Source organism: Erinaceus europaeus, chromosome 1 (genome assembly GCF_950295315.1).
Source record: "Erinaceus europaeus chromosome 1, mEriEur2.1, whole genome shotgun sequence".
NCBI lineage: Eukaryota > Metazoa > Chordata > Mammalia > Eulipotyphla > Erinaceidae > Erinaceus > Erinaceus europaeus.
The window spans coordinates 157,991,290-157,999,744 of NC_080162.1; the positions used below are offsets into that span (position 1 = coordinate 157,991,290).

At 42.5% G+C, this 8,455-nt stretch overlaps 1 protein-coding gene across 3 annotated transcripts in view; it reads right to left on the reverse strand.

The window, feature by feature from the left end:
* Positions 1–8,240, reverse strand: part of BLVRA (biliverdin reductase A) — a 58,586-nt gene extending 50,346 nt beyond the window's left edge. The window contains exon 1 of one of the 3 annotated variants that reach the window (XM_060198808.1): positions 8,067–8,240. The gene's annotated coding sequence lies outside the window, so the exon portion shown is untranslated. The remainder of the gene's footprint in view (positions 1–8,066) is intronic. The other 2 variants (XM_016190734.2, XM_060198801.1) reach the window with 2 other exon arrangements.
* Between the last annotated feature and the right edge of the window lie 215 nt (positions 8,241–8,455).

The following is an 8,455-nucleotide window of genomic DNA, read 5'->3' on the forward strand; positions in this document are numbered from 1 at the left end:
TGAAGGAAGCAACCATCACCAAGCCTGCCCTGAAAGAAGTTCTGAAAGGTCTCCTATAAACAACCAGACCACCACAAATAGGACATATATCAAAACACTCTAAAACTCTACAAGAATGGCATTAAAATATCTTCAATCTTTGATATCAATAAATGTCAATGGCCTGAATTCACCTATTAAAAGACACAGAGTAGGAAGATGGATCAGAAAACACAACCCAACAATATGTTGTCTACAGGAAACTCACCTAACACAACAAGACAAACACAGACTTAAAGTGAAAGGATGAAAACTATCATTCAAGCCAATGGCCCACAAAAAAAGGCAGGAACAGCTATTCTCATATCTGACATGATAGACTTTAAAATAGATAAGATTAAAAAAGATAGGAATGGACACTACTTAATGCTCAGAGGATCAGTCAATCAAGAGGACTTAACAATTATTAATATCTATGCACCCAAAGAGAAGTCATCTAAATACATCAAACTTCTACTGAAAGAGCTACAGCAATATATTAACAGTAACACAATCATAGTAGGGGACTTCAACACCCCACTATCTCAACTTGACAGATCATCCAGGAAGAAAATCAGTAAAGACATAAGGGAGCTAAATGAAGAGATAGATAAACTAGAACTATTGGACATTTTCAGAGTCATTCATCCCAAGAAACTGGAATACACATTTAACTCAAATCCACATGGGTCATTCTCAAGGATAGACCATACGTTAGGCCACAAAGACAGCATCAGCCAATTCAAGAGCATTGAAATCATCCCAAGCATCTTCTCAGACCACAGTGGAATTAAACTAACACTTAACAATCAACAAAAGATTAGTAACAGTCCCAAAATGTGGAAGCTCAACAGTACACTTCTTAACAACTTCTGGGTCAAAGAGGAAATCAAGGAAGAAATCAAAATGTTTCGAGAGTTCAATGAAAATGAAGACACAAGTTATCAAAATATTTGGGACACAGCTAAAGCAGTCCTAAGAGGGAAGTTCATAGCTATACAAGCACACATTAGGAAACAAGAAAAGGCACAAATAAACAGCCTGATTGCACATCTCAAAGACCTAGAAGAAGAAGAACAAAGGAATCCTAAAGCAACCAGAAGGACAGAAATTACTAAAGTTAGGGCAGAAATAAATAACATTGAGAATAGGAAAACCATACAAAAGATCAATGAAAGTAAATGTTGGTTCTTCGAAAGAGTAAACAAAATCGACAAACCTTTAGCCAGACTCACAAAACAAAAAAGGGAGAAGACCCAAATAAATCGGATACTAAATGAAAGAGGAGAAATCACAACAGACACTGCAGAAATTCAACATAATCAGGCTTCTATGAACAACTATATGCCACCAAGCTAGAGAACCTGGAAGAAATGAATGATTTCCTAGATACCTACCAACTTCCAAAACTAAGTAAAGAGGAAGTGGATAACATGAACAGGCCCATCACAGCTAATGAAATTGAAACAGTTATCAAAAATCTTCCCAAAAATAAAAGTCCTGGACCAGATGGTTTTACAAATGAATTCTAAAAAACTTTCAAAGAAGAACTAATACCTCTACTTTTAAAAGTCTTCCAGAAGATTGAAGACACTGGAATACTCCCTGCCAGCTTCTATGAAGCCAACATCACCCTGAAACCAAAAGCAGACAGGGACACAACCAAAAAAGAAAACTACAGACCAATATCTCTGATGAACATAGATGCGAAAATATTGAACAAAATTTTAGCCAACCGGATATAGCAGTATATCAAAAAGATTGTTCATCATGACCAAGTGGGGTTTATCCCAGGCATGCAAGGTTGGTTTAATATACATAAATCAATCAATGTGATCCACCACATCAACAAAAGCAAGACCAAAAACCACATGGTCATATCAATAGATGCAGAGAAAGCCTTTGACAAAATACAACATCCCTTTATGATTAAAACACTACAAAAAATGGGAATAGATGGAAAATTCCTGAAGATAGTGGAGTCTATATATAGCAAACCTACAGCCAACATCATACTCAATGGTGAAAAACTGGAAGCATTTCCACTCAGATCAGGTACTAGACAGGGCTGCCCACTATCACCATTACTATTCAACATAGTGTTGGAAGTTCTTGCCATAGCAATCAGGCAGGAGCAAGGAATTAAAGGCATACAGATTGGAAGAGAAGAAGTCAAACTCTCCTTATTTGCAGATGACATGATAGTATACATGGAAAAACCTAAGGAATCCAGCAAGAAGCTTTTGGAAATCATCAGGCAATACAGTAAGGTGTCAGGCTATAAAATTAACATTCAAAAGTCAGTGGCATTCCTCTATGCAAACATTAAGTTAGAAGAAATTGAAATCCAGAAATCAGTTCTTTTTTCTATAGCAACAAAAACAATAAAATATCTAGGAGTAAACCTAACCAAAGAAGTGAAAGACTTGTATACTGAAAATTATGAGTCACTACTCAAAGAAATTGAAAAAGACACAAAGAAGTGGAAAGATATTCCATGTTCATGGGTTGGAAGAATTAACATCATCAAAATGAATATATTACCCAGAGCCATCTACAAATTTAATGCTATCCCCATCAAGATCCCAAGCACATTTTTTAGGAGAATAGAACAAATGATACAAATGTTTATCTGGAACCAGAAAAGACCTAGAATTGCCAAAACAATCTTGAGAAAAAAGAACAGAACCGGAGGCATCACACTGCCAGATCTCAAACTGTATTATAGAGCCATTGTCATCAAAACTGCTTGGTACTGGAACATGAACAGACACACTGACCAGTGGAATAGAATTGAGAGCCCAGAAATGAGGCCCCACACCTATGGATATCTAATCTTTGACAAAGGGGCCCAGACTATTACATGGGGAAAGCAGAGTCTCCTCAACAAATGGTGTTGGAAACAATGGGTTGAAACATGCAGAAGAATGAAACTGAATCACTGTATTTCACCAAATACAAAAGTAAATTCCAAGTGGATCAAGGACTTGGATGTTAGACCAGAAACTATCAGATACTTAGAGGAAAATATTGGCAGAACTTTTTTCCGCATAAATTTTAAAGACATTTTCAATGAAACGAATCCAATTACAAGGAAGACTAAGGCAAGTATAAACCTATGGGGCTACATAAAATCAAAAAGCTTCTTCACAGCAAAAGAAACCACTACCCAAATCAAGAGACCCCTCACAGAATGGGAGAAGATCTTTACATGCCATACATCAGATAAGAGTTTAATAACCAACATATATAAAGAGCTTGCCAGACTCAACAACAAGACAACAAATAACCCCATCCAAAAATGGGGGGAGGACTTGGACAGAATATTCACCACCGAAGAGATCCAAAAGGCTGAGAAACACATGAAAAAATGCTCCAAGTCTCTAATTGTCAGAGAAATGCAAATCAAGACAACAATGAGATATCACTTCACTCCTGTGAGAATGTCACACATCAGAAAAGGTAACAACAGCAAATTCTGGAGAGGGTGTGGGGTCAAAGGAACCCTCCTGCACTGCTGGTAGGAATGTCAATTGATCCAACCTCTGTGGAGAACAGTCTGGAGAACTCTCAGAAGGCTAGAAATGGACCTACCCTATGACCCTGCAATTCCCCTCCTGGGGATATATCCTAAGGAACCCAACACATCCATCCAAAAACATCTTTGTACACATATGTTCTTGGCAGCACAATTTGTAATAGCCAAAACCTGGAAGCAACCCAGGTGTCCAACAACAGATGAGTGGCTGAGCAAGTTGTGGTCTATATACACAATGGAATACTACTCAGCTGTAAAAAATGGTGACTTCACCATTTTCAGCCGATCTTGGATGGACCTTGAAAAAATCATGTTGAGTGAAATAAGTCACAAACAGAAGGATGAATATGGGATGATCTCAGTCTCAGGCCGAAGTTGAAAAACAAGATTAGAAAAGAAAACACAAGTCGAACCTGAAATGGAATTGGAGTATTACACCAATGTAAAAGACTCTGGGGTGGGTGGGGAGAATACAGGTCCATGAAAAATGATGAATGAAATAGTGGGGGTTGTATTGTTAAATGGGAATCTGGGGAATGTTATGCATGTAAAAAAAAAAAAGAAGTAGAAACGCAAAGCAGAAATTGACTGAGTTTGGAGTATGACACCAAAGTAAGAAAGCAGAAGTATACTAGAGTTTGCAGTGAGTACCCTCCCTAACACTTCCTCTCCACTATTCCAAGCTTTGGGTCCATGATTGCTCAACAATTTGTTTGGCTTTGTATGTTAACTCTCTTTTCAGTCACCAGGTTCCCGATGCCATCAAGATGCTAGCCAGGCTTCCCTGGATTGAAGACCCCACCAATGTGTCCTGGAGCTCAGCTTCCCCAGAGACCCACCCTACTAGGGAAAGAGAGAGGCAGACTGGGAGTATGGACCGACCAGTCAACGCCCATGTTCAGCGGGGAAGCAATTACAGAAGCCAGACCTTCTACCTTCTGCAACCCTCAATGACCCTGGGTCCATGCTCCCAGTGGGATAGAGAATGGGAAAGCTACTGGGGAGGGGGTGGGATATGGAGATTGGGCGGTGGCAATTGTGTGGGGTTGTACCTCTCCTACCCTATGGTTTTGTTAATTAATCCTTTCTTAAATAAAAAAAATTAAAAAAAAAGATATAAAAAAAAACATGTAGAGATGGGCTGGCAAAATAGCTCACTTACATAGTTAGCCATGTGTGTGGTCTAATTTTGAGTGCAACCCCACTGCACTGGAGACTGCTTTCGTGCTGTGGTCTCTTTCACTCTCCCTCTCTATCCCTAAGAAAAGAAAAATGAAAAGGAAAAAATAGAAAGAAAAAAAAAAGGAAAAATTAGGTAGAACAGCAGCCCTAGTAGTAGTGTAGTGGGAACAGCATTATACTCACAAGCACGAGGACCCAAATTCAATCTCCAACATTGCATGTGCCAGAATGATACTCTGGTTTCCTCCCTCCCTCTCTCTCTCTCTCTCTCTCTCTCTCATAAGCACGATGTGACAGAGTAATGAAGCACTGGACTCTCAAGCATGAGGTCCTGAGTTAAACCCCCACTGCATGTGCCAAAGTGATGGCCCTGGTTCATCTTCTCCCTCTCTCTCTCTCATTATTTAACTAATTGAAATATAGACATACATTCATTGTGTATGTATATGTATGTATATATATATATATATATATTTTTTTTTTTTTTTTTTTTATCAGAGCATTACTCAGCTCTGGTTTATGGTGTTGGGGGGATGTGGAATTGAATCTGGGACTTTGGAGCCTCAGGCATGAGTTTCTTTGCATAACTGTTACGCTACCTACCCCCACCCTAAATAGCATAGCACTATCCACTGTGCTATCTCTTGGACCATGAAAGTGAATATATATGACTTAGGCAATTTTTAAATGATTATTTATTTAACTTTATAGGGTAAAGAGACACTGAGAGGGGTAGAAGAGATAGAGGAGAGAGAAAAAAGACAACTAACTGAAGCACTGCTTCACCACTCATTGAAGCTTCTTCCCTGCAGGTGGGGACTGGGGGCTTGAACATGGTAATGTCTGCGCTTAACTGGGTATACCACTGTTTAGCCTAATAGGAGAGGAATGAGGTGACAGGAGTGAGATTATGGTAAGAAATAAATTTCTAGCATATTTAAACTTGTAAAGATATATCTTTGTCTTAAAAGAACGGCTCATTAGTTTGGCAAGACAGTTTACCTAAGAGGGTGCCTGCTTTGCCATGCACACAGTTGAGCCTCAAGCTTTACCCTCGCTACACTGGGGGAAGCTTTGGTGCTGTAGTATCTCTCTTTATCTCTCCCTGTCTCTCTCTATCTCTATTTGAAAACAAATCAACCCAGGACCATCAACATCTTACTTAGATAGTGTGCTGTATTGTGATTTAGGTTTAAGCTCAACTCCCACCACACTGAAGAAAGCTTCTATGCTGTGGTTTCTCTCTCTCTCTCTCTCTGTCTGTCTGTCTCTCTCTCTCTCCCTGCCTTCTCAGTCTCTACTAAGTAAAAAAAAAGTTATCCCAGGGTGGTAAAGCCCCAAAGATGACAATGACAACAAAAGAACAGCTTAGTGACTAAAATCATTGCAGAACAATTTCAAAAGTGGGTTGAGATCAGGACATTCTGGAAGTTACATATATTGTTGGGCACTGACACACACCCGCCACCCACAGAGGGTCCCTTATTGCTGGGGGACTAGTTCTTTCTGTCTGGGTGCTAGGGAAATCTATGAACAGCTGGGACAACCCAGACTGGCCCAAGTGACAAGTGTGTATGGAGGGGAGGGGCAAGGAAGACAAGTCATCCACACCAGCAAAGCATACTTAGGTACAGGACTCCTATCAGATGGAGAGTAGGGGGAGATATCACAGCACCAAAGCTACTCCCAGTACAGTGAGGGCCTGGATCAAACCTGGATCTCATGTATCCCCAAGCACGTCCACTATCCAGGTGAGCAAACTTGTTGACCCTTTTCATATTTATTTGTTTAAACTTTCTTTTTTAATCATCTTAATTTATTGGATAGAGACAGCCAGAAATCAAGAGGAAAGGGGATAGGGAGAAAGACAGATACTTGCAGTACTGCTTTATCACTGGCAAAAAGCTTTCCCCCTGTAGGTGGGGACCAAGAGCTCCACCACTACAGGGACCCTCCTCTTCATTTTTACAAACTCATTAAGGGTGCTTTGAAAAACTTCTAGAGAGAACAAATCACACAATGTATCATGTGTGACCTGGATACTAATTATATAAACCATTGTGTCCTGTCTACTGAGCACATTGTGTTCCTGAACTGCTTGTCTGTTTGCAAGGTTATGCATTTCCAGATTTTTGGTGAGAAACTTAAAAATGTGTGTGTGTGTGTGTGTGTGTGTGTGTGTGTGTGTGTGTGTGAGAGAGAGAGAGAGAGAGAGAGAGAGAGAGAGAGAGAGAGAGAGGAGACAGAGAGGGAAGGTGAAGATAAAAGGAGAGACACCTGCAGCATTGCTTCAGCACTAGTGAAGCTTCCCCCTGCAGATCGGGACTAGGAATTTGAATCAGATCTTTTTAAGTTCCTTTAAATTTTTGTGTGGTTTCTGTAATAAATAAAATAAAATTGGGGGAGAAACCACAAGAATAGAAAAGTACCTCTCAGTTGCAGGAGCATGGGGAGGACAGGGAGAGGGTGGAAAAAAGGCACAGACTTTTGGTCTGAGTACCTACCTAGTGGATAACATGGAGATTACAGCTGACAACATTGTATCGCATAACTAAAAGTTGCTAAAAGAATAGAACGGTATATAAGGGCTTGAGGAGACAGCATGATGAATATGCAAAGGATTTTCATGCCTGAGGTTCTACAGACCCAGGTTCAGTCCCAGGCACCACCATAGGCCAGAGTTGAGCAGTACTCAGTCGGGGAGGGGTGGGAAGATGAGTAAAGGACTTGAGGGAGACAGCAAAAGTCTTTCATGCCGGAGGCTCCAAGTTCTCAGGTTCAGTCCCCAGCACCACCATATGCCAGAGCTGAGCAGTGCTCTGGTTATAGGAATACATGAATGAATGAATGAATAAATAAATAACCCATGGACACACACTCCCCAGACATGTTGAGGCACTCACTACATAACACTTTGCAGTTTCCAGTGAGGAGTGTGACAGGGCAGATGGACTAGCTCGGGCAGGATTCCCCAGGGCCCCAGGGCCCAGCTCTCCTCCAATCGCTTAGAGACACAGTCTCAAGAGCGCACACTGCACCCTGGCACTCAGCAGTCCAGTAGCCACGGTCTTCCGAAACACCATCCCGGGGGCATTTGCACATTCCCCCAGACCTTATTTTTGCAGCAATCTGTCTCAATAAAGAAAGCCCCCTACCCCCCCCCCCGCCTCAAAAAAAAAAAAAAAAAGCCTGATCCCCAGAGGGCCGAGACTCACACCGCCTTCCCTCCAGGCCCGCGCCGGGAAAGGGGGTAAGGAGGGGCCCGGTGGCGGTTGGTGGGCTTCCAGGCTGAAGGCGCCGGGCTTCCCCTTGCCCCCCGCACCCCTACCTGACACAGAGCTGGAGCTCCCGGTGCAGCCTCGGGCCGCGCCACCGCCTCCTGACCGGCCAGTGGGGCGGGGACCCGACTCGGATTGGCCGCTCGACTGGGAGGCTGGGGAGGGGCCGCCTCAGCCCCTTTGCTGGCATGGTGGGGCCCAGGCCCTTCTGGGTGAGATAACCTGCCTGGCTGGGTGTCCCTGTGCCAGAACTGGCTGCAGCCGCGCTCTTGCCCAGGTCCCTGCTTCTGCCCAGCTCCCTGCTTGGCTACCCAGGGCAGTCAGCTCCCCAACAAGGGAGGAGGCCCAGGGTCAGCAGCCCAAGGCCTGGGGAGTCTGTGGGACAGCTGCTCCTCTGCCCACCATGTGCTAGTCCCACCAACACCATCACCAAGTGAAA